This window comes from Nyctereutes procyonoides, unplaced genomic scaffold (genome assembly GCF_905146905.1).
Source record: "Nyctereutes procyonoides isolate TBG_1078 unplaced genomic scaffold, NYPRO_anot_genome, whole genome shotgun sequence".
NCBI lineage: Eukaryota > Metazoa > Chordata > Mammalia > Carnivora > Canidae > Nyctereutes > Nyctereutes procyonoides.
Genome location: NW_026575031.1, coordinates 11,907,061 through 11,930,128, shown reverse-complemented (window position 1 = coordinate 11,930,128; position 23,068 = coordinate 11,907,061).

Sequence of the window (23,068 nt, the reverse complement as noted above, 5' to 3'; positions counted from 1 at the left end):
GTCACAACCAATACCAAAGAATTACAAACGATTTTAAAAACATTATGAGCAGCTATAGGCCAATAAATTAGGCAATCTAGAAGAAATGGACTCATTTCTGGAAAACCACAAACTACCAAAACAGGAACAGGAAGAAATAGAAAACCTGAACAAGCCGATAACCACGGAGGAAATTGAAGCAGTTATCAAAAACCTCCCAAGACACAAAAGTCCAGGGCCAGATGGCTTCCCAGGGGAATTCTATCAAACGTTTAAAGAAGAAACCATACCTATTCTAATAAAGCTGTTCGGAAAGACAGAAAGAGATGGAATACTTCCAAACTCGTTCTATGAGGCCAGCATCACCTTAATTCCAAAACCAGACAAAGACCCCACCAAAAAGGAGAATTACAGACCAATATCCCTGATGAACACAGATGCAAAAATTCTCAACAAGATACTAGCCAATAGGATCCAATAGTACATTAAGAAGATTATTCACCATGACCAATGGGATTTATCCCCAGGATGCAAGGCTGGTTCAATACTTGTAAAGTAATCAATGTGCTAGATCATATCAGCAAGAGAAAAAACAAGAATCATATGATCCTCTCAGTAGATGCAGAGAAAGCATTTGACAAAATACAGCATCTATTTCTGATCAAAACTCTTCAGAATGTAGGGATAGGGGAACATTCCTCAGCATCTTAAAAGCCATCTACAAAATCCCACAGCAAATATCATTCTCAATGGGGAAACAATGGGAGCCTTTCCCCTAAGATCAGGAACAAGACAGGGATGTCCACTCTTACCGCTGCTATTCAACATAGTACTAGAAGTCCTAGCCTCAGTAATCAGGCAACAAAAAGAAATAAAAGGCATTCAAATTGGCAATGAAGAAGTCAAACTCTCCCTCTTTGTGGATGACATGATACTGTACCTAGAAAACCCACAAGATTCAACCCTAATATTGCTAGAACTCATACAGCAATTTGGCAGTGTGGCAGGATACAAAATCAATGCCCAGAAATCAGTGGCATTTCTATACACTAACAATGAGACTGAAGAAAGAGAAATTAAGGAGTCAATCCCATTTACAATTACACCTAAAAGTATAAGATACCTAGGAATAAACCTAACCAAAGAGAATGTGAACTGCACAGCCACTCTAGAAATCTGTGTGGAGGTTCCTCAAAGAGTTGATCTGCCCTACGACCCAGCAATTGCACTGCTGGGGATTTACCCCAAAGATACAGATGCAGTGAAACAGCAGGACACCTGCACCCCAATGTTTATAGCAGCAATGTCCACAATAGCCAAACTGTGGAAGGAGCCTTGGTGTCCATTCAAAGATGAATGGATAAAGAAGATGTGGTGTATATATACAATGGAATATTATTTAGCCATTAGAAATGACAAATAGCCACCTTTTGTCTCAATGTGGATGGAACTGGAGGGTATAATGCTGAGTGAAATAAGTCAATCGGAGAAGGAGAAACATATGGTTTCATTCACTTGGGGAATATAAAAAAATAGTGAAAGGTAATAAAGGGGAAAGGAGAGAAAATGAGTGGAAAATATCAGAGAGGGAGACAGAACATGAGAGACTCCTAACTCAGAAACGAACAAGGGGTAGTGGAAAGGGAGGTGGGCCGGGGGATGGGGTGACTGGGTGACGGGCACTGGGTGGGGGGCACTTGATGGGATGAGCACTGGGTGTTATGCTATATGTTGGCAAATTGAACTCCAATAAAAAATATACAAAAAAATAAATAATTACCTAGAAAGGATTAACAAACGATTATAATACTTGTACACTGAAAACTATAAAATTTCATCAAAAAAGTTAAAGATATAAAAAAATTTTAAGGATACAAGTACATAGAAAGACATCCACTAATTGGAAGATTTCATATTGTTGAAATGGCACTATTCCCTAGGTCAATCATCAGGTTCAACACACTCATCAGAATTATAGCTGTTTTGTTTTGTTTTACAGAAATTTACAAGTTCATTCTGAAATTCATTGAAAATATAAGGGACATTGAATAGCCAAGATCATAATGAAAAAAAAAAAATAAAGTCAGAGGACTCATGCTTCCCAAATTCAAAACTTACAAAAAAATATAAGTAATCAAGAAAAAAAAAAAAGACAGTGTGATACTGGCATAAGATTAAACATGTAGAGGTAGCCTGGGTGGCTCAGCGGTTTAGTGCAGCCTTCAGCCCAGGGCTGATCCTGGAGACCTGGGATTGAGTCTCACATTGGGTTCCCTGCATGGAGCCTGCTTCTCCCTCTGCCTGTGTCTCTGCCTCTCTCTCTTGTGTCTCTCATGAATAAATAAATACACTTTAAAAAAAAAAAGATTAGACATGTAGAAAAACAGAACTGAACTGAGGGGCCAGAATTAAACACATATTTATGGTAAATTTTCTATAAGGATTCTATGATAATTCAATGGAGAAAGTATAGTCTTTAAAAAAAAATGCCAGGACAACTAGAAGCCACATGCAAAAATAAGCGAAATTGGACACCTTCCATATACCATATGAAAATATAAGTCAAAGTAGATCATAGATCTAAAATATAAGAGCTAAAACTACAGATTCTTAAAATAAACAGAATAAATTTTTGTGACCTTGGGTTAGACAACAGTTTTTAGATATGATGCCAAAAGCATAAGCAACAAATTTATAAAGTCGACTTCATCAAAATTAAAACCTTACACTTCAAAGACATCATCTAATAAAGTAAAAAAAAAAATCATGGCAACATATGACACTCCTCTTTTTTGATTACCTTTTTCAACCAAAGAATTAAATATCCATCTACAGACTAAAATGGGAACTGTAGAGATCCAGGACCATATGCCAAAGGACCTGAGAGTAGTCTTGCTCACATGTGCATCCATTAATAGCCAGATAGACCTTGATATGGGCTGTAGAACTAGCAGAGTAATAAACCTATCCAATACCTCTTGCCAGTGTTGGAAAAAACCTGGAGAGGGAAGATAGCCACAGAAGAGAGAGAAATCTCTGACATCCAGCCTTGCCAAGGGGAGATTCCAGCATTCCATATAAAGAAAAAAAATGAATTGGGGCTCAGCACAGAAAGTAAGGAGAACAAGCACCAAGACAATACTACACTGCATAAGGGCCAAACTATCAGGCAGCATTGTCCTGGAGGAGAGGAGAGGAAAAGAGAGGAGAAAAGGAGAGTAGTAAGTGCCCAGCTACCCTACTGGCATGGGATGCATTTGGAGAAACCTTTAAGGCAGGAGGTCCTTAACTGGGCAAAATTCAGGAAAGAGACAGATAATATCAAAGGGCATTAAAGGGATATAATTCCTGCTGTCTGTACTTAGCAGGAAGTTTACTCCTGAACTTCTGGGAGACCTGGGGATCTCCCTACCAGGTCTGTGGTCACCCCTAACACTCTGTTAAACCTACACTTTCCCTACTCTGTCTTGTTCCTTTTATGTAGTCTAGAGTGCAGGAGAGAGGAAGCTCCAGTAGACAAAGAGGGCCAGGATATGAGGACATGGAAGAAACAATAAACAAGTTATAGTGGCACTTTCTGGAAAACAAGAGAAATTTCCAGTAGCCAACCTGATGAGTTGCAAGAATCAAAGACATAAATGCTTATGAATTCTGCAACAAAAGGGGGCAAGAAGAGAAGAGGTGTGCTCATACAATGACAGAGGAAAAACTCAGATAACAAACAGCACCAGTGAGCAGAATACCTTATTTGAAGGCAAGTAGCAAAGATTTAAGGAGGTATTTGCTACTTCAAATGTGAAAGCAGCAATGCAAAGCTGCGGGACACACGCACACACATACACACACACACAAATCAAGAAAACATCGCATCACCAAACAATAATTCTCTAATAACTGAGCCCAAAGGCATGGAATTTTGCAATCTAGGTAATAAAGAATTCAAGTTAGCTATTTTTTAAGAAACTCAATGACCTATAGGAAAACTCCAAGACTATTCAATAAAATAAATAAAGTTTTAAAAAACAGGTCTAGATGATTTACCAAAGATATAAAAATTATTTTTGAAAAAGGCAGAAATTCTGGACCTGAATAAATCAATGAATGAAATGAGAAATGCAACAGAGAGCATCTGCAGTAGAATACAACAAATGGAACAAAGAATAAGTAAGAGGGTAGGAATTTTGAAAAAACCCAGTTAGAAGAGAAGAGAAAAGGGGGCAGGGGGAATACTACAGGATTTATAGGAGACCATCAAGAAACCAAATATTAGAGACGCCTGGGAGGCTCAGCTGTTGAGAGTCTGCCTTTGGCTCAGGGCATGATCCCGGAGTCCCAGGATTGAGTCCCACATCGGGCTCCCTGCATGAAGCCTACTTCTCCCTCTGCCTAGGTCTCTGCCTCTCTCTCTGCATCTCTCATGAATAAACAAAATCTTTAAAAAAAATATTAGAACAATTGGAATTCCATAAAAGAGAAGGGGGAAGAAAATTTGAAAACATAATAGCCCAGGACTTCCCAAACCTGGAAAAAGAACTGGACATCCAAGTTCACAAAGCTAATAGCTCACTCTTTTATCCCAATGCAAAAGACCTTCTTTAAGACACATATAATAAAATTGTCAAAAGTCAAAGTTAAATAATGCTAATGTTTGGGGGCTGGGTGAAATTATAGTCTCTGAAGGAATCTCCACTAGATTATCAGTGAATTTATCAGCAAAAACCCTATAGGACAAAAGAGAGTGAAATGATGCAATCAAATTTTAAAAGAAAAATTGCCAATTGCCAAAGGGAAACAGCAAATAAAAATGAACTGTTGGGACCTCATCAAAATAAAACGTTTCTGTATAGTAAAAGAAATAATCAATGAAACTAAAAGGCAATTGACAGGATGGCAGAAGATATCAGGCAATTGACATATCAGGTAAAGAGCTAGTATTCAAAATCTATAAAGAATTTATCAAACTCAACACCCAAGAAAATAAATAATCCAGTTAAGAAATGGGCAGAAGACAGGAATAGACATTTTTCCAAAGACAGCATACAGATGGCTAACAGACACATGAAAAGATTCTCAATATCTCCCATTATCAGGGAAATACAAATCAAAACCCCAATAGAAATCACCTCATATCTGTCAGAATGGCTAAAATTAATAACACAAGAAACAACAGGTATTATAAAGGATGTGGAGAAAGGGGAACTCTTTAGCACTTTTGGTGAGAATGCAAACTACCATAGCCACTATGGAAAACAGTATGGAAGTTGCTCAAAAAGTTAAAAATAGAACTACCCTATAACCCAGAACTGTACTACTAGGTATTTATCCAAAGGATACAAAAATGCTGATTCACAGGGGCACACACACCCCAATGTTTAAAACAGCACTATCAACAATAGCCAAATTATGGAAAGAGCCCAAATATCCATTGACTGATGAATGGATAAAGATGTGGTATATGTACAATGGAATATTAATCAAAAAGAATGAAATCTTGCCATTTGCAATAATGTGGATGGAACTAGAGTGTAAGAGTGTATCATGCTAGTGAAACAAGTTTCTCAGAAAAAGAAAAATGTCATATGACTTCACTTATATATGAAATTTAAGAAAGAAAACAGGGATCCCTGGGTGGCGCAGCAGTTTGGCGCCTGCCTTTGGCCCAGGGCGCGATCCTGGAGACCCAGGATCGAATCCCACATCGGGCTCCCGGTGCATGGAGCCTGCTTCTCCCTCTGCCTATGTCTCTGCGCCTCTCTCTCTCTCTCTCTCTCTGTGACTATCATAAATAAATAAAAATTTTAAAAAAAAAAGAAAGAAAGAAAACAGATGAACATAGGGGAAGGGAAGGAAAAATATAATACGATAAAAACAGAGAGGGAGGCAAACCATATGAGACTCTTAAGTATAGAAAACTGAGGGTTGCTGGAGGGGAGGTGGGTTGGGGGGATGGGCTAATTAGGGTTATGGGCATTAAGGAGGGTACTTATTGGGATAAGAACTGGGTATGCATGTGAGTGATTAATCACTGGATTCTTCTCCTGAAACCAGTGCTGCACTGTATGTTAACTAACTTGAAATTAAATTTAAAAAGAAAAATTGCCAGCCAAGAATACTCTAGACAGCACATTTATCCTTCCAATATATGGGAGAAATAAAGACCTTCCCAGACAAACAAAAGCCAAGGGGGTTCATCACTACAAGACTTGCCTTGCAAGAAATGCTGAGGTGTTTTGCCCGCTGAAATGAAAAGATACTAATCAGCAATATGAAAACATACAAAAATATACAACACACTGGTAACATATAGTCAGACTCTAACAACTCTAATTCTGTAATAGGATGATATATTAACATTTAACTATAGTATAAAGATCAAAGGAAAGAATATTAAAATAATTATCACTACTAGAATTTGTTAACACATAATATAAAAAGTCAAACAATGACATAAAACTGTGTGGAGGTTCCTCAAAGAATTAAAAATAGACCTGCCCTACGACCCAGCAATTGCACTGTTAGGGATTTACCCCGAAGATTCAGATGCAATGAAACGCCGGGGCACCTGCACCCCGATGTTTCTAGCAGCCATGTCCACAATAGCCAAACGGTGGAAGGAGCCTCGGTGCCCATCGAAAGATGAATGGATAAAGAAGATGTGGTTTATGTATACAATGGAATATTACTCAGCCATTAGAAACGACAAATACCCACCATTTGCTTCAACGTGGATGGAACTGGAGGGTATTATGCTGAGTGAAATAAGTCAATCGGAGAAGGACAAACAGTGTATGTTCTCATTCATTTGGGGAATATGAATAATAGTGAAAGGGAATAGAAGGGAAGGGAGAAGAAATGTGTGGGAGATATCAGAAAGGGACACAGAACATAAAGACTTCTAACTCTGGGAAACGAACTAGGGGTGGTGGAAGGGGAGGAGGGCGGGGGGTGGGGGTGAATGGGTGACGGGCACGGAGGGGGACACTTGACGGGATGAGCACTGGGTGTTATTCTGTATGTTGGTAAATTGAACACCAATAAAAATTAATTTATAAAAAATATATATATATATATAAAAAGGGAGAGTAAGAGAGTAAATAAAGCCTGTAGCCAATCAAAGGTAAGTTGGTATCAGCCTACAATGGATTGTTATGTGTATGAGTTTTATGTAAGCCTCATGGTAACCACAAAGCAAAAACCTAGAGTATATGCAGAAAAAATAATTAAAGGGAAAAGAACATACCATCATGGAAATCACAAATTCAAGAAAGTAGGTAGAAAGAGGGAGAAAAAGAAACAAAGGAAACAAAAACCCAGAAAACAATTTAAAAGGTGGCATAAGTCCTTAACATAACAATAATAATTCAAATGAATTGAATTCACCAGTTAAAAGGCAGAGAGGCTGGATTAAAAAAATAAAACAACTATAGGCTACCTACAACAAACTCACTTCAGCTTTGAGAATACAATAGGCTCAAAGTGTAAGAATGGGAAAATATATTCCATGCAAGCAGAAACCAAAAGAAAGTGGGGATAGCTATACTTATATATCTTTTGTCTATTATCAGACAAAATAGACTTTTAGCAAAATCAGTAAAAAGAGACAAAGAAGATCAATATATAATGATCAAGAAGATAAAACAATCATAAATATATACACACCAATCATCAGAGCACCTAAATACATTGAGCAAAATACATATCTAAAGGGAGAAATCAACAATACAATAATAGAATGGGACTTTAAGACCCCACTATCAGCAATGAATAGTTCATTCAAATAAGACAAAATCAGGGGATGCCTGGGTGGCTGTCAGTTGAGCATGTGGCTTTTGATTTTGGCTCCAGTCATGATATCAGGGTCATTAGCTGGAGCCCCCTGTCAGGCTCCATGCTGGGTGTAGATTGGGATTCTCTCTCCCTCTTCCCTCCCCCAAAATAGACAAAAGTCAAGAAGAACTGGACTTGGGGGTACCTGAGTGGCTCAGTGGTTGAGCATCTGCCTTCAGACGCCATCATGATCCCGGGGTCCTGGGATCAAGTCCCGCATCAGGCTCCCCAGAGGGAGCCTGCTTCTCCCTCTGCCTGTGTCTCTGCCACCCTCTCTGTGTCTCCCATGAATGAATAAGTAAAATCTTAAAAAAAAAAAAAAAAGAACTGGACTTGACACATACATTAGGCCAAATGTACCTCACATTTATAGAAGATTTCCTCCAACAGAAGTAGAATACACATTCTTCTCAAGAGCCTATGGAATATTCTCCAGGGCAGAACATATATGATAGGACACAAAACATACCTTAGCAAATTTGAGATATTGAAATAATACCAAGTATCTTTTCCAATCACAATGGTATGAAACTAGAAATCAACAATAGGAAAGCTTTCCCATTGGATAATCTAGAAGTAAATAAGTTCCCAGAGATATACAACCTACTAAGACCAAAAGAGGAAGAAATGGTAAATCTAAACAGAACACAAATAAAAAGATTGAATCCGTTGTCAAAAACTGCCCAGTGCAGAAAACTCCAGAACCAGATGGCTTCACTGGTGAATTCTACCTCACATTTTAACAAGTGTTAATGTAAATCTTTCTCAAACTCCCTCCAAAAATTGAAGAAGAGGGAAAGTTCCAAATAACAGTTCCAAAGTCATTTACAAGGCCAGCATTACCCTGATACCAAAGCCATATAAGGACACTACAGAAAACTACAGATGAATAGAAATACAAAAATTTTTCTACAAAGTATTAACAAACCAAATTCAGCAACACACTGAAAGAACTGTACATCATCCCCAAGTGGGATTTGTCTGAGATGGAAGGATAGTTTAACATAAGCAAATCAATAAATGTCATACCGCACAATAGAACAAATGACATGTCATAAGATCATTTCAACAGATATATTAAAAGCATTTGACAAAATACAACATCTTTTCATGATTAAAGCCCTCAACACATTGGAAATAGAAGAAACATACCTCAACATAATGAAGGCCATATATGACAAATCAACAGCTAACATTATATAGTCAATGTGAAAAATTGAAAGGTTTTCCTCTTAGATCAGGAACAAGACAAGAATGCCCACTCTCATCATTCTTATTCAACATATTACTGGAAGTCCTACATAGAGCAACTAAGCAAGACAAAGAAAAAAGGAATGCAAACTGGAAAAGAAGTAGAATTGTTATTTGCAGATGATCAGTTCTTATACAGAGAAAACCCAGAAACTCCACCAAAAATGCATTGGAAATAATCAACAAATTAGTAAATTTGCAGGATATGAAACCTACATACAGAAATCAGTTTTGTTTCTATTCACTAAAAATGGAACACCTGAAGGATGACTGGGTGGCTCAGTGGTTGAGCGTCCTTCAGCTCAGGTTGTGATCCCAGGGTCCTGGAATTGAGTTCTACATCAGGCTCCGCCCCGCAGGGATTCTGCTTCTCCCTCTGCATATATCTCTGCCTCTCTCTGTGTGTCTCTCATGAATAAATAAATAAAATCTTATAAAAAGAAAAAGGGACATCTGAAATTAATAATAATAAACAATTTTATTCATAATAGAATCAAAAACAATAAAATACAGGGGATAAATCTGAGGAAGTGGAAGATCTGTAAAATAACAAGATTTTGATCAAAAAATTGAAGATGAAACAATGGAAAGATATCTTGAGTTCATGGATCAAAAGAATTAATATTGTTAAAATGTCCATACTAGTCTAAGCTATCTATTGATTCAACACAGTCCCTAAAATTCAGTGACAGTTTTCATAGAAATAGAAAAAAACAATCCTAAAATTGTCAGGGTACCACAAAAGACCCTGAATAGCCAAAGCAATCATAAGAAAGGAAAAGCTCAGGAATCACTCTTCCTGAATTTAAACTATACTTTAAGGCTATAATAATTGACAGTATGGTCTTGGCATAAAAATTGAGCCACAGATCAATGAAAGAGAATAGGGCCCAAAAACAAACCCCTGTAGGGATGCCTGGTGGCTCAGTGGTTGAGTGTCTGTCTTTGGCTCAGGGTGTGATCCCGGGGTCTGGGATCAAGTACTGCATCAGGCTCCCCTGGGGGAGCCTGCTTCTCCCTCTGCTTGTGTCTTTGCCTCTCTCTCTCTCTCTCTGCCTCTCATGAATAAATGAATAAAAATCTTAAAAAAAAAAAGAAAGAAAGAAATGCCTGTGTTTACTCTTAACTAAAAATGGACAGGGAAGCCAAGAATGCTCCATGGGAAAAGGATGGTCTCTTCAACAAATAGCATGGGGGAAAACCAGTAACCACCTGCAGAAGAATGAAATTGGACACCTGTCATACACTGCTCATAAAAATTAACTCAAAATGGATTAAAGTCTTGAACATAAGACTTAGTATTATAAACTCCCTAGACAAAACCATAGGAAAGAAATTTCTTGGCGTTTTACATATGACACCAAAAGCACAAGCCCCAAGACCAAAAAAAAAAAAAAAAATCAATAAAGAGGACTACATTAAACTGAGGCACTTCTATACCTCAAAAGAAACTTAAAAAAAAAAATGAAAAGGCAACCTACCACATGGGAGAAAATATTTTCAAACCATATATCCTACAAGGGGTTAATATCCAAAATATATAAAGAATTCCTACAACTCAATAACAACAAAAAACAACTAAAATGGACAAAGGAACAAAATAGACATTTTTCTAAAGATACACAAATGGCCAACAGGTACCTGAAACGGTGCTCAACATAACTAATCATCAAGGAAACACAAACCAAAACTATGAGATATCATCTCATATCTACTAGAACGGCAGTCATCAAGAAGGCAAATAATAACAAGTGTTGGTGAGAATGTGGAAGAAAGGGAACGGTGTAAGACACCGTTGGAGGAACTGCAAATTGGTTCAGGCACTATGGAAAACAGTATAGAGGTTCCTCAAAAAATTAGGTAGAGAACTACCATATGATCAAGTAATTCCACTCCTGTATATATTCAGAGGAAATGAAAACAGGATATTGAAGAGATACATGCGTTCTCATGTTTATTGCAGAATTATTCATAATAACAAAGATATGGAAACAACTTAAGTGTCCATCAACAGATGAATAAAGATGTGGTATATACATATACAATGGAATTTTGTTCAGCCATGTGAAAAAAACCCTGCCATTTGCAACAGCATGTATAGAACTTGAGGACATTATGCTAAGTGACATAAGTCAGAGAAAGACAAACGTTGTATTATATTACTTATATGTGGAATCTAAAAAAGCTGAACTTGTAAAAACACAATAGAATGGTAGTTATCTGCAGTGGGGAGTGGGGGATTTGGAAAGATGTTGTTTAAAGGAACAAAACTGCAAAGCTGCTAAGACACTAGATCTTAATTATTATTTCCTTTTAGTGGTGGAAACAATTATGTGGCATGATAAAGGTGCTAGCTAATGCTATGGTGAAAGCTACTAGCTAATGGTATATGTTGCACTATACAAATACATCAAGTCAATATTCTGTACACCTTAAACTTATACAATGCTATATATCAATTATTATCAGTAAAAATAAAAATTTTCCCAAAAAGTGAAAAATAGACTAGAACTATTTCCAAATCACATGTCCTGGTAAGGGGCCTATATCCAGATTATATAAGAAATCCTTGTAACTCAGAACTAAAAAGACAAATAATGCAGCCACTATGGAAAACAGAATAGAGATTCCTTAAAAAATTAAAAATATAATTTCCATATGATCCAGTAATTCCACCACTGGGTATTTACTTAAAGAAAACAAAAACATTAATTCTAAAAGATATATGCACTCCTATGTTTATTGCAGCATTATTTACAATAGCCAAGATATGGAAGCAACCCAAGTGTACACCAACAAATGAGTGAATAAAGGTGTGCTATATATATGTGCATATATATCTGGAATATTAGAATATTACTCAGCCATAAAAAGAATGCCATGCAGCCATCCCACAACATGGCAGCTTATTTCCCAAGGCCATCAGGAGAATCTCTCACTATGGTCTGCTAAGACGATGTCTTCTATAATATAATCACAGGAGTAACCATCCATAATATTTGCCATATTCATTAGGTAGAAGCAAGTCTCAGGTTCTGTCCACAACCATGTGAATGGGATCATCCAATGGTGTGACTTCTTGTGGCCTCCCTTAGGAGCTAAAAGGTAACTCAGAGTTGCCCCACTTGCAGAATGAGGTTGGTATTCATCTGCTAATTCCCAGCCTGCTCCACAATGGGCTAACAAATATGCTTCAGAGGAAGCCCTGGAGCAGTGAGTTTCTTGAGCTTGATGTGAGAAACCCTCCCCACATGTTTAAGAACTTCAAAGGCCCGAGGGGAGGTCGACTGGGCCCTAGAGCACCTGCTGACTACTATTAAGCAGAGAAGCCTCAAAAAATTAAAATAAAGGTAGAGGCAGGACAGCAAATTCTAATATCTTAAACGGTTATTCTTTTAAAGGTGCTTAAAATGTTAGATACAAATAAAAAAGGTTAAGACTGTAGAATACTTGTAACAAATGTATGAAAGACTTACATCATGTTAATAATGGTTTTATAATGATTTTTTTTACTTAAATTTTTTAAATCAAAGAAAGTCACAATGAAAAAACTAATCAGAAAACTTTTAAACATATTCCCAAGATCCAGGCCCCAGCCAAGTTTTTGGCACAAACTGTTGGGCTGGCGAGACTGGAGACCTCAAAACCACCGACCCCAAACCAGCAACCTCCCAATAAGGCCGCCTTGCCACCCTACCCTACCTTAGCACACAAAGACCTGTAACCCTTCCCCTACCTGGAATGCAGCCCTACCTCCATCTTCCCACCGAGACCACCTTACCTCCCTACCCTAACTTAGCTTACAAAGACCTGTAACCCTTTCCCTAATCGGAATGCCACCCTGCCTCCATCTTCCCACAGAAAACTCTTCATAGACCCCCCTGCGGTTTGCCTGGGCATGACTTCCCTGACTCAAGCCCCTCTGAGTCTCAGAACCTCACCTGGGAGCGCTCCCCATTAAAGCACTCTCGAATTTGAATTCCTACTGCCTGGCTCTGTTTTGTTTTGTTTTGTTTTTATTTCTCCACCATTCATTTGGGAAAAACCTAACCATCCTCAGAGGTGAACAAAAGGTGATTGTAAGCATGCCACAGGGCTAACATAGAAGAAAAAGCAGAGGTCACTGAAGCCTTCAGATTTCCCTGGACTTTGAAGGAATAGAGGCTCAGACTTCATATGTCACCTCAGTCTGTCCCATAGTACAGGGCATCCTATTGTTACTTGGTGTTCCTCTTTTATCGCGGTTGCCATTCAGGCATCCAAAGGAGAGTGGTAAACCCTAACCTGCACTCTTTGGAGTTGAAGTGTCACATGGTCGTACCCCTGAGATTACTCTTAACAGAAGCATTTATGGCCAAGGCTGTGGTTTTTACTGTGCCCTCACTGCCCTCTTCCTGTTGTACATTAGAAGCAGGTAGGATATATCAGTGCATGCAACAGATAATGAAGTGTAGGTTTATGTCCTGGCTCTCCTGATTATAAACTGTGTGATCTTAAGCAAGTCCCTTAACTGCTTTGGCAAATAGTTTTTCAACTGGAAATAATGATACTTAATCAGATAACCTCTTTGTTCTCTTCTAGATCTAAATGTTCTGAGCTCTGATGACAGTATTGTCAGGTCTCTGTAAAACAGCACAGCAATTTTTCCACTGATGGAAGTGTACTTTATCTGTGCTATCCAATATGGTAGCCACGTGTGGCTATGGAACAGTTAGAATGGGATAGTGTGACTGAGGAAACTAATTTTAATTAAATTTAAACAGACACATGTGGGTAGTGGCTACTATACTGGATAGCACAGCTCTAGCAACACATGCATGAGTAGAGAGAATAATTATTTCCTTACTAAAGTCTAATCAGTTATTCCATTTTTTTATTCATAGAGTGTTATAAGAATTAAACAAGAATACATGGAGAGAACTTCAAACAATACCTGGCCCACAGTAAGCACAAAATAAATGTTAGCTTTTCTGTTAATACTCTTATTTTATGTAGCTGGCTGTTAATTTTAATTCCTAACTAGCTTATTTTTTGTAGTTTGATAAGATAAACAATAGATTTATGAAATTCTAAGCAATTATCTCCTTTGGCTCAATATGTATCTTCTCCGAGTGGAGGAGAATGGAGCTTGGGAGTGTGGGGGAAAAAGATTAACCAATTCCTGAGAATTTAACATATATGGCAGCATAATCTCCAAAATTCTGAACTGAATTCTTTATGCTTTTATGAAGTGGTTTTCATTTGTGATGATATTTTTTTTAGTTTCAGCTCCATTTCCTCTGAGCCCTTAGCCCTTAAAGGGTCTCACCTCTGTTTCTGTGGCTCAGTAGTTTTACAGCCACTGAAAATAGCTCATTTTACCTCTTGTTAGGTGCCTTTCAGAGCAAGATAAGATGGCTAATTACATATGCCATTAACTGAATTCCAACTAATTGACAAAAAGTATTATACAGCAGCAATTTTTGAAGAACAAAGTTGTATGAAATACAAGGTCATACTTCAGAAGTTTGTCTCCAGAAACAAAGAATTCTAAACATTTACTGTCTTGCTTATGAATTATCCTAAGATCTCTGCCTGTCTTGTAGTGTCCCAGAACCACCCCAGCTCCAGCATTTAACCAAAATTCACTGAGTGCCTGCTACATATAAGAAGCTCTGCTAGGTGCCATGAAGGAAACAAATGTACCTACGATATAGTCCCTGACCCTCAAGAGGCTTGCATTCTCCTTCCATTGATAGTGCTTCCATGAGTCCTCTTTGCCCCTAGGATAATATCTGTAGCACAGTCTACAGTCCAGCATGTTCCTGCTCCAACTTTCCCACTCAGCCTGATCTCTCCAGTTCTCCCCCATATGTCCTGTGCCTCAGCCTCCCAAGAACACAACTGTTCTTTCATCAGTGCACCACAGCAGCACACGCAAGACCCACCCCCAACTGCTCAACATCTGTTACCTTCCAGCTTCATTTTGCTCATACACACACACCATTTTATTCATCACTCATTTTTAAACTCTAAACACAGTTTCTTCTGTGAAAACTGCGCTTAAGCCATTCTCTCTCCTTTCTGCTCACAATGCAGCTTCAGCATTACACAATAATGACTGTGATGAGCTGTTTTAGGTGTTCCTCTATCCTGAATCAAAAGTTCCTAGAAGACAATGACCAAGCCTTCCCATTTATATAACCCCAGGTCCTATACAAAGGTTTTCAAAGTTGACTAAATAAATGAAATAAAAATGAGATTTTAAAATATGCACTTAATTGGATTTCAGTGCAAAACATTACAGGATGCATTCAGATTTTCAAACATATTGCCACTGAGAAATTTAATGGGGGGGGGGTATCTTATACAACAAGATCTCTCAGAAGAATATCATTTTTGGTTAGGGTGACAACTGAGCCAGTTCCTGATATATAGGGTACAAATGAGAAGGAAATCACATCAGATGTGGCAGGCAAGAGTTAGGGGATAACCACTATGACTAATATTTATTTATTCATCCATGACCATCTAGTGGCTGAGTGCTTTGAGAAATCCAGAGAAGATGATGCATAGTCCCTATTCTCAGGGATTTCAGGATTTAACTGAACAGATAAGAATTTTTGCATATTCTTATACTGAGGGATACACCTGAACTAACAGGAGATTCTGAGCAAGCCATTCACAAAAATAATTCCATTTCTTCCTTTAAAGAATCCAAAAGAAGGCTTAGATAGGAATGGGGGAAAGTAGGTGACAGTCTTACTCAATCAAACAGATACCTTCAAGGGTTATTTTGGGAGCTTATTTTTTAATCAGAGTAAGATTTAAGGTGCATACAAATCCATCCAGAAGTCAATGTGGAAAGAATACCAAATTGGAGGTACTTCTTTCCAACCCCCTGGATACAGAAGCTTCCTTCTTTTTCTCTCTTAGCAGCCTGTCCACACAAGGTTGTCTCTACTTCTGGAGGTAGAGGAAATACCACAGAGGATCTGACTCCCTGAAGAGCTGCTGATGGACAAGTGAGACAGGAGAGTTAGCTCCTCTCTTAAGGACCAGTAGGAAATAAAACAAGAGAAGCAGACAGATAAAGGTTCTCCTTTCTCTTCCCTGTGAACTCGTGAAGCATGGTTCTTTCCTAGAGAAGACGCATGTGTTGAGTGAATACAAGTGCTAAGCAACACACTATGTTCTTTAGCAGCTTGTTATGTAGCAACAGGCACTAAGATAACTCTTGAACTGCTTCACATCTTTCCTTGACTCACTTCCCTTCTCCCCTCATACTCACTGCCCTGGGCTTGTACCTCTCAAAGTTGTAACCCCTAAATCCTTGTCTCAGGACAAGGAGTGTGATTATCATTCCTTTCTTGCCAGGTTAATTCAGTTAGTATCACAGGACATATCACTCCATTTGATGTCTTTCTTCATGTCATTTGCTCTTTTCTTCCTCAGCCTTAGCTCCCTAGTCTTGGACCTCCAGTATGAGTATGGCCTTATTCTGCTTTCTAGGTGATCAAGAAAGATATACAGTAAACTTAGGCCTCAATTTTAAAATTGTACAGTCATTTAATTTCAGTAAGTTAGCTAACCCTTACTAGAAAATCATTCAGCTTCACTTCTGTGTAAGAAGATTGTCAATATGCGCAGCAGAACAGAGTGATGGGGTTTTACCAAACTTGCATGTTGGTGCCCATGTCATAATGGTAGCAGCAAGAAACCACACATCAAAGACTGATTGTAAGCATTGTAAGCATAGCATAATGTAGTAGTAATTCTGCAGGAGAGGAAAACTATAGCCCTCATCTACCTAGTTGTCTCATTCCAGTATAATGAAATTGTTGCCACCCATTGAAAACCTTACTTAAACCAATTTGCCTGTTCACAAAAAGCACACAGTATTTTTCCTTTTTTATTATGCTTATCCTGGCTCACACAAAAATTAAGGCTATTTTAAGACCTATTAAATACATTAATAAAATAGAAAATATCAGTACCATGAAAAACATGAGTGAATAAAAGGTCAGAACTTTGAGATGGTGGCTGTTCAGGTTCTATCTTTAATAAGAAACAAGAGAAGGAATGAAGTTGCATTCATTCAATCAACATTCACTGCCCTGATGCTAGTCACTGTGCTAAAAGCAGACAACACAAAAATGACTGAAGCATTGTCTCCCCCACAAACAAGGGTATCATCTAATGGAGAAGCTGTGATACGAGAAAAAGCTTTAGAAGATAGGACCCTACACTTAAACCTCATAGTAATTCAGAGACCTTCAAGAGTTCTTTACCTTCATTTTCTTTTTTCCTTTATTATTATAGTAAATGTTATCCCCATTACAGAAATTAAAAACTGCAAAGATACATCAAAAAAACTATTAGTGATATAGGTAAAAAATAAAGCTAGAACTTGGTCTGAATGTTCATAGGCATTTGATTTCTAAAGGACCTTTGAGGGCCTTCTTTTCTTATAAACTAAAGTGTGGGGACTCAAAGCTTAGTTTCAAGATAAAGATTATCATAAAATTGTCTAAAAGAAGCTTCTTGATATAGTGGTAAAGGAACAGAGTAGGTACCTATTGTATGCAAGTCATGAAATAAAGTCATAAAATATATGGCATTTGAGGTTGACTGATTATCCGTAAAAATGGTACCAAAAGTTTTACTGTCTTATCTACAACTAGTAATTGGTATTGGAAGCAGTATTCAAACTGGTCTGATTCCAAAACCAGCATGTTTCTGTTATAGTCCAGCTTCTGCCTCATACCAGTCAAAATAATGTCTGGTGCTGTCACTACTGTGTGACTTTGAACTCGTCACTAGAAACCTAAAGCAAGAAAAAACCAGGGAAATGTATTTCATAGGCGAGGAAACAAATTTCAAACAAGCGTAAAGAAATAGAGTTAAGAACATTTGACAGGTTTTGTTGTTTTCTACTTAGAGATAAGAAGAAATTCTACTAACGTGCTTTGTGCCTCCAGATAAACTTACTTAGACTGTTTGCTAAAATATCCTTGAAATACCCGTAAGAAAAAAAAATCAATTTAGAATAGCTGTCATTTTTACTCTAAATGCACCTCAGGTAAGAAAGACATCTGCTAAATCTTGCCAAAACAATACCCAGAAGATTCTTTTCTGAAGATTTTTAAATAAATGCTGATGTCAACAGAGACAGAGAATCTTTAGTTGGGGTGAAATTGCTGCATTATTTATTATCTCATTATGAACCCACATATTTTAATGAGTTCCTTTCTCCTGAGGCCCATTCACCGGAGGGTTTAAAAGAGAAGAGAAGGTCATGCAAAAAATAAGAAGGAATATGTTCATACTGAATGGAACATGAAAATCCAATTTGGGGGCATTTCTATCAGGTGGCTACTTTTTCACTCCCTTGGCAAAATAAAGAGCAGAGAACACAAAATCCAAAGGTACTCGCTTCCTCCAATCTTCATTTCTTTTGGATCATGCTGCATGGTGAAAATTGTTTTGTTTTATAATTATCTGTTTCAGATAGTTAATGCTATTCAACATCTGTCAGCTTGTTAAAATTTTGAAACAAAATCTTTAAAATATGAACTTCACATATATTTGAGGAACAACTCTATCCATGGCTTCTTTGCTAGATCTTATTTGCAACTGCCTCCAATGCTCACTCAGTTTTATTATCAGTTTTTCCATCAGGTTTGGGCATATTCCAAACCTAACTTTCCAAATCCATACCATTCCCCATCCATCCTCTGTAAATCAACCTCCACAGTTATTTTACTGCCAATGCCATTATCCTAGTAACCTAGGTTCAAACTCTTGGATTTTCTATCTTCTCACATTCAGTTACCTAATCCTGTAGCTACTACCTGAGTAGTATGTCCATTTCTTTCTAAGATGCCATCTGGGGCTTCATAACCACTTGCATAGCCACTCTTATCACTGGATCTCTAACTGGTCTCCCTGTCACTTCCACTCTTACCAAATAGCAATGGGTAGGCCAAATTAATTTTTCTAGAGCACAAAAATTGTCAAGTCTGTAATAGAAGTAAATACCACATGTGACACATAATGAAGGTATAAGGCAGATTGCTTGTAGATACCTGAAGTCCTAGAATTAGCAAAAGAATATATTTGATAGTAATTTTTCACTGTTCCACAGAGAGGAATACTTGTGTATAGCTGGACACACCAGGGATTGGGCTCCAGAAGACAGGCACAGCCCCTCCTCCCAGTTCTATTTATTTATAGAACAGAAGGGGAAGAAGGAACAAGAACACACCAACAATCATCTACTAATTGGGATTAAAAGGCCCTGAGGTCACATGGTAAGAGAAAATAGCCTTGCTGCAAAAGAAACATCCAGTTTCCAGAGTTAGTAACCTAGGAAACTATGTAGAATCTTCAGTATCAGCTAAAGACCTTGTCACTATTTTGCTGAGACATTTATTCTTATTCTAGCTAAAGGAGCCACCTGGAAGGAGCCCCAAAGCAGGCATGTCTTACTTCAAATCAAACTATTTTCACAGCCTTACTCAAAGGATCATGAGAGACCACCATGAGTTATTACAGACCAAACTGGACAACCTAGAAGAAATGGATCAATTCTAAGTAACAAACTACTAAAATTGAATCATAAATAAATAGGAAATCTGAACAGACCAAGAAGAAAGGAGATTAAATCAATAATAATAAACCTTCCAACAAATGAAAGAGCAAGACCACATGACTTCACTGGTAAAAATTCTAGGTAACATCTAAAAAATACCCATCTCTCCCAAACTCTTCCTAAAGAAATAGAAGAGGGAATGATCCCAAATTTATTTTACAAGGCCAGCCATACCCTAATACCAAAATCAATCAAGGACACACAAGAAAACCACAGAACAATATACCTGATAAACACAGATACAAAAGTCTTCAACAAAAAATTAACAAACTGAATTCTACAGTAAAGAATGATATGCCATGATCAAGTGAGAATTATACCACGGATGCAAGGATGGTTCAACATACAAAAGTCAATGTGATACACCGCATTCACTACATGAATAAAAATCACATGATCATCTGAATAGATACAAGAAAATAATTTAATGAAAGCATTTGACCCATCATGGTAAAAATCTCAACAAAGCATTGTAATGAAAGTCTTAGCCTGAGTAATTAGCAAGAAAAAAGAAGGCATCCAAATTGGAAAAGAAGTGCATCTGTCCATTTGCAGATATATACAGATATATAGATACACATACACCCTTAAGAATCCACAAATACTGTTAGAACTAATCAACAAATTCAGTAAAGTTGCAGAATATATAATCAATATATAAAAGTTAGTTGTCGGGCAGCCCCAGTGGCTCAGCAGTTTAGTGCCGCCTTTGGCCCAGGGCTTGACCCTGGAGACCCGAGATTAATCCCGCGTCAGGCTCCCTGCATGGAGCCTGCTTTTCCCTTTCTCTCTCTCTCTCTCTCTCTCTCTCTCTCTCTCTCTCTCTATCTCTCTCTGTCTCTCATGAATAAATAAATAATCTTTTAAAAAATGAAATAAAACCTAACATTTAAAAAAAATAAAATTAAATAAATAAAAGTTAGTTGTCTTTCTATAAACTAAGAACAAACTAGATGAAAACTTAAAACAATTTCATTTACAATTGCATCAAAAAGAATATGTAGGAATAAATTTAACCAAGGAGATGAAAGATCTGTACACTGAAAACTATGACACTGAGAAAAGAAAATGAAGACACAAATAAATGGAAAGATATTCTATGTTCATGTATTAATGTTAAAATGTCCATAATACCCAAGGAAAACTATAGATTCAACATGATCCCTATAAAAATTCCAATGGCATTTTTCACAGAACTAAAAAAAAAACATCTTAAAGTTTGTACAGAAACATAACAAGCCCCAAAGAACCAAGACAATCTTGAGAAAGTAGAAAAAGACTGAAGGCCCCACACTTCCTGATTTAAAACTATATTACAAAGCTATGGTAATCAAAACAGTATGGTACTGACATAAAAACAGACACAGATCAATGGATTAAAACGCAAAGCCCAGAATAAAGCCCACACATATATGGTCAATTAATATGACAAAGAAGCCATAAGTATAGGATAGGGAAATAATAGTCTCTTCAAAAATGATAATGGGGGGATCCCTAGGTGGCTCAGTGCTTTAGCACCTGCCTTTGGCCCAGGGTTTGATCCTGGGGCCCCAGGATATAGTCCCACATTGGGCTCCCTGCATGGAGCCTGCTTCTCCCTCTTCCTGTGTCTCTGCCTCTGTGTGTGTGTGTGTGTGTGTGTGTGTTTGTGTGTGTCTTTCATGAATAAATAAATAAAATCTTTAAAAAATGGTAATGGGGAAAATGACAGCCACATTTAAGAGAATCAAATTGGACCCCTATCTTACAGCATATGTAAAAAGCAATTCAAAATGGATTAAAGACCTGAACATAAAACCTACAACCATAAAACTTCTAGAAATAAATATAGGGGGTAAACTCCTTGCAATTGGTCTTGGCAATGATTTCTCGTGATGATTTCAAACAAAAGCAAAAACAAACAAGTGGCACTACATCAAACTAATAAAAAGTTTCTGAACAGCAAAGGAAACCACCCACAATATGAAAAGACAACCTACAGAGTGCAAGAATATATTTATAAATCATAAATCCAATAAGTAGTTAATATTAAAATTATATAAAAACTCAATAACAAATAACAATGAAAAATAAGCAGAGGAACTTAAAACCCATTTTTTCAAAGATGACATACAAATGGCCAACAGATACATTAAAAGGTGCTCAGTTTCACTAATCAAGAGGCAAATGCAAATCAAAACCACCTCAATCTGTTGGAATGGCTTTTTGGTAAAAGCCAAAAACTAAGAGGTAAGTGTTGGGGAGTTTGTGGAGAAAAAGGAAACCTTGTGCAGCCACTATAAAAAAAAGTATGGAAGGAAGCCTGGGCGGCTCAATGGTCGAGCATCTGCCTTTGGCTCAGGGCATGATCCCAAGTACAGGGATGGAGTCCCACTTTGGGCTCCCACTGCAGCATTGTTTATGAAAGCCAACATATGGAAACAACCAACCATAGGTCCAACAACAGAAGAATGGATAGAGAAAATGTGGTATGTATACACAAGGAAGGGTTTTTCAGCCAGTAAAAAGAAGACAATTCTGCCATTTGCAACAACGTGGATGGATCCTGAGGGCATTATATTAAGTGAAATGTCAGCCAGAGAACGACAAATGTATGATTTCACTTATAGGAGGAATTACAAAAAACAAACAAACAAAAAAAACAAAGTGGAACTCAGAGATACAGAGAACAGATTAGTGATTGCCAGAGGTGGGGTGGGTGGCCAAAATAGGTGAATGTGGTTAAAAGGAACAAACTTCCAGTTACAAGATAATTAAATTCTGGGGATATAATATATAGCTTGTTGACTAAAGTTAATAACATATTGTATATTTGAAGGTTTTGCTAAGAATACATTTTAAGATTTTTCATCATAAGAAAATAACTATGTGAGGTGAGGGAGGTTAACTAAACTGACTGTGGTGGTCATTTTGCCGTACATACATATACTGAATCCTCATGTTGTACACCTGATACCAATACAATGTTATGTGCCATTTACAGCTCGATAAAACCAAAGAGAAAAACCAGATGCAATGCATATCATGGTACTATGTATACAGTCATAATCCATTTAATTTACTGGTAAACTTCTTATCTGTTTTGAAAAATTGTTTAGGTCTAAGTATATATATATGTATATATATATATATATACACACACACACACACATATATATATGTATTCTATGAGTAGATACTTTTTATGTATTTAAGTACTTTGTATGCTTTACATGTAATTCAAGGAAGCTTCATTTGTTGAAGCCATTTGGTTTTAAGACACATTCAACTAGTTAGAGCAAAACAAGTTTATTGTAAGATCATAGGTTTGTCTCACAGTCAGGAACCCAAAAGGGATGAGAGCCTCAGGAGCATATCATTCAGTCATGAACCCAGCAG